Raw genomic sequence first — 9901 nt, forward strand, 5'->3', positions numbered from 1 at the left:
TCTGAGTAGCTGAAGTGGAGTGATTTGCATATTGATGATACAGTTATCTCTCAATATGCCAATAGTTGTTCTCTGATTGCCTTCAGCCAATCATCAATTTAAGAGCAGGTGAGATAGGCATCTATCAGGGATGGTCTAGATCAGTGGTCCCCAACCTTTTGGGGCTGCCGGGCACCCGGGGGCAGGGACCAGGCATGCGCCAGGTGTCCGGGGCATATGAATGGCTCAGGCCAGGCCTGGTCACTAGGCGGGCGCACATAAATGCCATGGCGCCTGCGGGCACCATGTTGGGGACCACTGAACTAGATCAGGGATGGGCAAACATTTTTAAAAGGGGGCCACATCTTACATTTCTGAAGTGGCCCCGGGCCACTTCGGAAGGGGCAGAGCCAGGAGATTTCTCGTGATCCCTCCCCCCCAACCCTGGTTGGCCTGGAGGTGGGGGAGAGCTTGAAGTCTTCCTCCCACCCTGCAAGAGAATTGCCAACTATTTCCCTCTAGGTGCTGCAGAAGGGGGAGACCTCGTGCACTCTGCCAGACCCCCCAGTCAGGGTTGGGGAGGAAAGAGCATGTGAAACGGGTTGGGGAGGAGGGAGCATGTGGCCAGGGGCACACAGTGGCTAGGCAGAAACACCAGGTGGTTTAAAACAGCCAGCATTTCTCTCTAGCTGCCACGTGCCCTTGGCAGAGGGAAGGAGACTTCATGCACTTTCCCCATCCCCAGGTCTCGATTGACTTGGGGATGGGGGGTCTGACAGGGCAGCCACATGCAGGATCCACCAGGTTGATGGACTGAATCAAGCCCACAGAGGCCCGTTTGCACACCCCTGATCTAGACGGTGCTTAGTCCTGCCGGGAGGGTAGGGGACTGGACTTGATGCTCTTTCTACGTCCCTTCCAGTTCTAGTGTTCTGTGATTCTATCGAGACAGAACTTAAGGATTTGCATATTGCATGGTGATTATGTATCTGCCACCAGACAGGTTTGAACTAAGGATGTTAAGGATTAGTCGACTAACTAGTCCAATAAGCAAATGCTTATCAGATAGTCGATTCAACTAGTCGCTCCCCCCTTCCCATGCTGCCTCTATAGGCAGCAAAGAGGGGAGGAAGAGGGAGTACTTCAAAGCCGCAACACTGCACGGAGCCTGGGCTCTCTGCGGTGCTGCTGCTTTGAAATGCCACAGCAGGGTTTCAAAGTGGCAGCACCACATGGAGCTGACCCCGGACTCTTGTGCATTTCAAAGTGGAAGTGTCCATGTGGAGCCTGGAGTCAGTAGGGCTCTTGTACATTTCAAAGCAGGAATGCAGAGGTGCCTATCAACTAGTCAATGGAAATTTCATTGACTAGTAAATTAATCAATATTTAACATCCTTAATTTGAACCTAGGACCTTTGGGGCTTAGTGTAGGAGCTGCTACAGCTTGAGCTGTAAAGCCAACTGGCTCTCAGCTGAGGCAGTAGAGCTCGCTTGTTCTTATCTCTCGCTGTAAGTGGTCTAAGTACTGGTACATGGGACAGTGAGCCACATTAAGTGTGTGGGTTACACACCTCCCCTAGCTGCAGAAGCAGGTCCACCAGGCAGATTTGAACCTGAGATCTCTGGAGCTTAGTGTAGGAACCACTTGAGCTATCAAGCCAGCTGGCTCTCAGCTTAGGCTGTAGAGCTCCCTTATTCTTATCTCTCACTGTAAGTAGTCTAAGTGCCACTGCATGGGACAGTTGATCCACACTAGTCTGTCTACACAGTACCCTAAACTTGAAATAAGATACGCAATTTGCTTATTTCAAGGCTATTGTGAAATAGCACCAAATGTTTAAATAATTGACTATTTCGAGCCATCCCTTAAGTATCGTGCAACGAGGTTGACAGGGATGGTGAAATAGCGTTCCCATTATTTAGAAAAATATTTTGAATAATGGGAGCATTTCTAAGACACAGGGTAGCTATTTTGGGATAGCTCAGTATCCCAAAATGCCTCCGCTATGTAGCTGTATCGTAGGCGTGTGGGTTACAATTACTTATTTCTCCACTTTGAATGATATGAATCTTTCCACTCTGGTTGCTGCTTTCAGAATGTGCAGTCCATTTACCTGCCACAGATATGGCCATTTTCCATCTTTGGTGCCCACTCTTCCAGGAACCTCACCTCCCTAGATCTGAAACACACTGTTTAATTAAAAAGAAGTTACTGTTTAGAGGAAAGAGCTAGGCTAAAATTTATTGGTTAGTCTTTTTCCAGTGTATTGACCAAGTAGAGGCTATGTCTAGACTGCAGGCTTCTTTTGGAAGAACCTTTTTTCGGAAGAGATCTTCTGAAAAAACTTCTTCTGAAAGAGAGAGTCCACACTGCCAAAGCACATCAAAAAAGCAATCTGCTTTTTCACAAGGCAGCATCCATACTGAATGGATGCTATCTTGCATATAAGCTGTGATTACTATGGACAGAGTGGCCACCAGGGCACCTGTGCTTTTTCCTCTTTCCTCTTCTTTCGAAAGAACTCCCTCTTCCCCGTCCATACACACCTTTGTCCGAAAGAGCTCTTTCAGAAAAGGCTTCTTCCTTGTAGAAAAGGATTACCAAAACTGGAAAAACTTCTCAGTTCTTTCAGTTTACTTTCAGAAGAACACAACTGCAGTGTGGACATGACTCAGGTTTTGAAGGAAAAATGGCTGTTTTTCCAACAAAACTCTGTAGTGTAGACATACTCAGAATCTCTTATTTGGGAAGCAAGAATTCTACCCCAATCAAAGGTTTCCACCTCTAGCCTCTCCTCCCCAAATACACACATAACCAGCATACACATTCCAAACCCTGGAATTCCACTCCAGTCTCAGAAATCAGAATCTCACTTTAAGGACTCCAGTTCAACAACAGCTGCAGGTTTCTCTTCTCTGTCTCTCTATCCCCTTTAATTCAATCGAATGAACTCTCAAATCTTACCCCAATCACACATTTGTACACTATACAGCCAGTCCCCGAGTTGCAAACGGTCGACTTACGACCGTTTGCAGTTACAACCGAAACTGCGTACCCCGAGCGTACCACAGCGGACCTCAAGTGCGGTCGCATGTAACTCTATGAGGTCCGACTTATGAACGAACCTAGTTACAACCAATTGCTTGGTCTGTAACAGGTTTGTAAGTCGGGAAGAGGCTGCACTTTTCATTTTAGGGATCCTAAAATTCTCCTGTTTTCAGATCTCAGAAATCAGCCTTACCCCATATGTTTTCTTGTATGGAATTCCTGTTCCCAGCTACAAATGCAATAAAATCACCATGGTTTCAGGCTGTTCGCCTGGCACATGAGTTGTCAGCCTAAAGATCATGACTTTGAGGAGGCCTGTTATGCTCCCTCTCTATACAGATGAGAGGAGGTATCCCAAAACTATGTCGGGAAGGGCTCCCAAATGTTTTTTCTGATGTATCACACTGGGGTATGAAAAAGATTGAGAATCACTGACCTAAAGAGACACCGGGAGTTTGACACAAAGCTTCAGGGCTTACTGCACCATGACACAAAAAACTGCATTTGCTTCACTTAGGCTTTGTTTCTGCTTGTTCTCCATATCTGAGGGAGTTTGTAAGTGATTATTTTGGTAGTTATTTAATTCAGATCACCCCATGCCTTCATCAAGACCGTTTACTGTTCCCTTTTTGAGGCTGCAGCTAGTGTGTATAGCCTGGCTTCATAGGGGCACATCTACACAGCAGGGCTAAACTCAGAATAAGCTATGCAATTTGAGCTACGTAAGTGCATACCTTAAGTCGAAATAGCTTATTTCGGCTTTTGGCGCTGTCTACACAACAGTTATTCTGAGACAGAGCATTCTTCCCCCGACTTCCCTTACTCCTCATACAATGAGGGTTACAGAAGTCAGAGTAATTTAGTCCTCCGCTACACACAATTGCTTGTGTGTAGACGTGGACTATGTTACTTCGGAATACTGTCCATTATTCCGAAATAATGCTGCTGTGTAGACACAGCCTTGCAGATGCACAGAAGACAGAAATTATGCTTATTACCTGAGGCTTCTGGCAGATTTCTGCAGCTGCTTACCTCTCAATGAACCGCAGTAGCTTGTAAGCTACAGTTTCTAACAGAGCTCTGGAAAATTTGCTCAGACATTATGAGCAGAGCGATTTGTTCTGTTGTCGTGCAGAGTTAGTTACTCATGACTGCAGGGCGAGGGGGGATGAGCAATTTGGTTGAAACACAGAAGCTGGAGAAGCAGCTTTCACAGGAATATATTCGCCTACAGGGCGACTAGAGGCAAAGCACACTCATCGCCAACCGAAAGCTACTCATGTGCACATTCACATATGCACGAACTTATCATGTGATGCTATTCCCCACATCCTCACACATCCCTTGTTCAATGTGTGTCCACACACACGACACCATGCACACCTCGGCATTTGTTCAAATGTACACCTGCAAGAGCACACACTCCCCAACATGTTCCCACACACGTAGGCATTCCTGCAGACTCAGGCCATAGGCACCAGTTACTGTGATACCCATTAGAATTGAAGTACTTGCCTGAAAGACACGCTCCAGTGTTTTCCCAACAAGCCCCATATGTCCAGTATTAGAAGTATAGTCATTCTAACAGACGACAAAATCCTTTTACCCTAACCCTGACTCACATGCTATTTTGGAGCAACAGGCCTACATCACCCATTTTACCTGGATACATCATCCGTCTCCCATTCACGTCTCCCACATTAGCAGCAATCCATGTTTTGTGAGACAATGGGTCAGCTTCTCAGCTTTCATAAGGCACTTCTGTATGATGAAGCAAAAGCTGGGGCTCATATGGCCATCTGAAAAGGTCAGAGGGAACTCCTTAAATGGCATAGAATTTATTCCAGGCCACTTCCTCTCCATAGCCTTTGGCATAGGGGCACTGCTGATGACAGCACACCAGTGACTCTCCATGTACACATCCTAAAACACATTTATGGAGGGCCAGGCAGACACAAAGATGGGGACCCACAAAGATAGCATAAACTCACCTTTCCTCGCCCCCCCCCACCCCGCAAGTCTTGCACAAGTTGGCCAGATCCAAGGCCCAAAGACAATGCTGCCAGTGCTACTGCAGGAAAGAGTCAACTTAAATACATCTCCTACTTCAGCACAAACATGTATTGGCTGAGTAAATCTACATAATGTACATACTTTGTGTATTTATAAGATGGCCATTTCTATATCTGAGTGCTATTATCCCCATTTTACAGATGGAGGAACTGAGGCACAGAATCACTAAGGCCTGGTCTACTCTACACAGAAAGTTTGAAGTAAGAGACACAACTCCAGCTATGTAAATTATGTAGCTGGAGTTGATGTATCTCGCATCCCATTTCTGCACCATCCACACAGACTGATGGGAGCAGGGATACTGGCACTCATAGGGGTGCCCTTTGAGTTCAATCTAGCGGGTCTATACTATACCCGCTAAATCGAATTCAGAAGATCAACTGCAGCAGCATCACTCTTCCCCACAAAGTAGATGTGCCCCAAGTGACTTTGTAAAAGTCACACGGTGTTTTTGGCAGAACAGGGGAATTGAACCCAGAGCTCATCCCAACTACTGACTGCAGGTTACATGGTATAGTCTACCTTAGATCATTTGTTTCCCCAGGCAGGTTCATCTCAGATTCTAGGTGAGTTGATTCCTGAGAGTCCTAGGTTTTTTTTTTTTTTTTTTTTTTTACATGCTGTCCTGCTGGGCTGATTAAAGCAAACAGAGACCAAGAAATTGCCTGAAGTTATGCAGCGATTTAATGCTTCATCCAGGCTCTCAGAACCTTCCTCTCTCTCAAACATTTGTCCCGCTTACTTGTCCATATTGTATTTCAATATCCTGAACTCCTGCAACCTCATTCTGCCTGCTACAGATTTTTGGGGTCTTCCTGAAGGGATTTCACCTGGGGTTGGCCATTACTGACCTATCATGGCTATCTATACCTTCCTTTTCGATTAACCTGTTTCACCTTTGCTGTTAGACATTTCCTGGGACTGCTGGAATTGCTATGGTCTGTTTCCATGATCAGTGACAGAAATAGGAATGGGGGAGGCAGAAGAGGGGAAATTTAGACTGTTGGTTGAGGTACAGAACTGTATCCCCCTTGGACATGCCACTTTCATCTGTGTAGCCAATGACTGGACTGGATTATTTATCATGGAAATGAGAGGAACCTGGTGGGGTGAAACAGAAGATGGACAGTGCAATAAAGATAAGAACCCATCCCACCAGGGAACACAACTGGACTATGGCTTATTCCATTTTTATTATGGCCAAATGCTGCCTATAGTGACAAGTATATTAGGAAATACATGAAAGAGATCAGATAGTTTATAACACAGACAAGCTGAGAACAGTCTCATTGAGCTTTCTATATCTATATAAACTGAAAACTTGGGATTTTGAATCTCAGGCAGCTCCTTTTTAAATTTTTCTCTTACTCTTTCTCTTCCTTAATGGGAAAATTTCCCAATGTGGGTCAAGTGACAGCCCCTCTTCCCTTCTCCCCATCACCCTGGCAACTGTCTCCAGTACAATGACATCACACCATCTCCTAGGTTACAGTTCCTAGTGCAATGACATCATGTCATCACCATAGTGATGCTCCACAAGGCCAGGGAGAAAGTATTTTAAGTGGGTGGACTGTGGGGAGGAAAACAGAAAAAGATTTCCGTTGTGGGGTGGGGAGTAGGGCAAAAAATATGTAAGGAATGGAAAACAAAACATACTTGTGAGGAAAAAGAGAAGAGAGGAAGACAAGGAAAGGTGGGGGAGCCTGAGGGAGAAGTAATGGGGGAGAAGAAATCTAAGAACATTTTGTTTTAAAAAAACTCTGATTAATATCGACTGATAAATTATTGAGTTCAAACAGTGGCTCGAGATATCAAAGAGGGGTGAGGAGGGGTCAGGTAGCAGCAAGAGTCCCCACAGGAAATGCCAGAATTCCTATGGGAAAGCGCTGACTCGAATAGGAGTCGTTACATTATAGAGTGCATTACAGAGGTCGGGTAGCAGTGACATTAACTTGCCAGTATTTGCATTATGAGCAAGGCTCTGTCTACACTAGGAGGGTTTGATGACAGAAGTGCTGTCGAGATGCAAAAATTTGCCATCAGTCCAGTGAAACTATTTATTTTCTGCCTCCCATTGTTGGCATTTCATAGCCACTTTGCTAGCACCCTGTTGACAGACAGAGCAAAGCATTGTGGGTAAGCATCCCACAATGCAGTGCTGTGGGAAGGCAGAGCTGATCCCTGTGCTTGTTGAGGTTCCCTTGTGCCTCTGGGAGCTCTCCGTGCTGAGAAATGTCCAAACAACACAGCAGCCTCTCCAGCCCTCCCGCTGCAGCAGCAGTCTGCCTGCTGCTGTGTTCCTCGCAGGGCAGAACAGGAGCATTCCAATGATTTGTTCTTTGTTTGTTCCTCAAACAGAGCAATTCAGCTGTCAGATACTTCCTGCAGTTTTAAAAGTGTGGCGGGGCATCAGAGATCACAAAACACTGAGCACAGCCATCATGGCAGGCATTGTGAGATACTGGTGGAAGCCAGTTCTCTCGACAAAACAGAGTCCACACTGACTCTGTTGACAATAAAGAGAGGGGAAAAGAAAGAAGTCTCAGGACTGGAAGTTTTTAATCACCAAAATTGGGTTCACCCTCTCCCCCCTCACATACACAAAAGTGACATTGTAGTATAAATGCTCTCACTGTTTTGTCACCAAAAGGTAGGTTTTGGCAACAAAACATGCCACTATACACCAGGCATGGGCGTGCGCACGGGGTGTGCCAGGTGTGCCCAGACACACTCTAATGTTTCAAAGGGCCGCCCTGGTGCGCTGGGGAACGGACGCTGCGCAGGGTTTGCCACGCATGATCGGCCAAAACCAGTGGGTCTTAGGACCCCCAGTGAGGGAAGGGGGAGGCACCAGGAGGGTGCAGGGATAAGGGAAGGTGCAGGTGCCAGGGGATTCTGGGGTGAAGCAGAAGGGAGGCACCTACAGGGGAGAGACCAGCACCAGAGGAGAGAGGCAGGGCAGGTGTGTAGAGGGAGGTGTTAGAAGAGGGGATGAGGAGGGGTAGCTCACATGATCAGAGTGGGGCTACTGGAGGAGTGGGCACGGAGGGGAGAGAAGGGCTGGTGGAGGGGGGCAGGTTGCAAGAGGGCTGAGGGCAGTGAGAAGGGCAGGAGTCAGGACAGCAGAGGTGGGTGAGGGATTGGGGGAGGCAGCAGGCACCATGGGAGCTGATGGAACAAGGGGAGGAGACATGGCAGCAGAGAGTAAAGGTTTATAAGATATTTATTAATAACTTGGGTGCCACAGTGGCACATCCAAAAAAGCCACATGAACTCAGTACTGGTGCATAACACACAATTTATTGTGCTCATGGGAGGAAACTCTTAGAGGGTACACTTCCCCAGCGTCTCTACCCCCCCGAGTTAATGTCACACACATTGGGTTAATGGAACTGCAGGAGACTTGCATGGGGGAGAGGGTTGGTGAGGGCCAAACTAATCCCTGTGGATAAGAGGATGGTGGGGAAAGTCCTTGGGGGTGTGTGTCACATGACACCTTTTCTTTCTGGTCATGTATCAATATTGCCCCGAAAGTATTACCCCCAGACGCGTGGCTAATGGGGGTCAAAGAGTACATTTAAAAAAAATTCTTTGGGTGCACACCCTAATGAAATGTGCTGTGCACGCCTATGAGACCAGGCCTACTGTGCAGGGAAACAGAGAGAAAGCTCTGTTGTTCTCCTTTCCCCTTCCCTTTTGCATCCACAAAGGAACTGATATAATCTGGCAAATTATCGGTTAAAACATCCTGTTTCCATTGACCAGAAGCCCTTTCAAACCCTCGCAGAGAAGGGAATAAAGAGGCCAGTTGTACTTCTTTTCTCTTCTTTATTTTACTAAATCTTCTCCCTCGGCTTTCATATAGTTTCAAATGTTTGGGTTTGTTGAAAGTTTAACCTTAGCTCTTTGGTTAGGTTAAATTCTGGGCAATCTCAGATTGTGGGTAGTATTACCAGCAGCCTCTTCAAGCAACACAAAAATAGTTTACACCCGGAATGCTGATATTATTGATATCCCAGAGCGCCATCGGTGTACACTCTCATGTGCAAACGGTGAAGTACAAATAATAATTCCGTGCTTTCAATCTATAGGACTTGGGATAATGTCCTTGAATAAAGTTTAACTGCATCAAGAGTTAGGACCACCATAATCCTGCAGAAGCCAAGAAGTCCTGACTTAAGCTTGGAGACATACAACAATGAAATATTTATTTTTTTAACTCTGAGCTGACTTTGTGTTGTGCTGCTCTTGCATTGTGTTGTAACATCACAGATGACAATATTTTGGATGGCTATGTTCTGAAAAGCTAAGGAATAAAAGAAAGGATCCATTTATTCTCTCAAACTTCTCAGATAACATCAGGTCCTATCTATTTTGCAACCTAGTGAGCAGACACCGTAATAAAAGCCATTTTCAAAGCTGTGAGTTAAGAACAATTGTGGATACCATCTCAAGGTATAATCATTGCAAATTTTTCTAGCCAAGGAGAGCACAACCCTGCCTAACTGTTGAACTCAATTTTGCACACACACACACAGACACTACTCAAAAAGTGTCTCACGAGACCTCTTCCACTTTTTCTTCCCACAACAGGACTTAACAAAGGACAAGAAAACTCCCCAAAAAATTTGCAATGTGATCATGTGACTCTGGTTTCTACAACCAAAAGGGACATGATTCATCTCTGGTTAGAGAAACTAAGTCACAAATTCAGATCCAGATTTCAACTATCATCAGAGTTCGAAACTGGGGATCTGGGGGAGAGAATGTGGCAGTGGTGGTGTGAGAAACAGGTTTGGG

This window comes from Pelodiscus sinensis, chromosome 15, assembly GCF_049634645.1.
Source record: "Pelodiscus sinensis isolate JC-2024 chromosome 15, ASM4963464v1, whole genome shotgun sequence".
Taxonomy (NCBI): Eukaryota; Metazoa; Chordata; order Testudines; family Trionychidae; genus Pelodiscus; species Pelodiscus sinensis.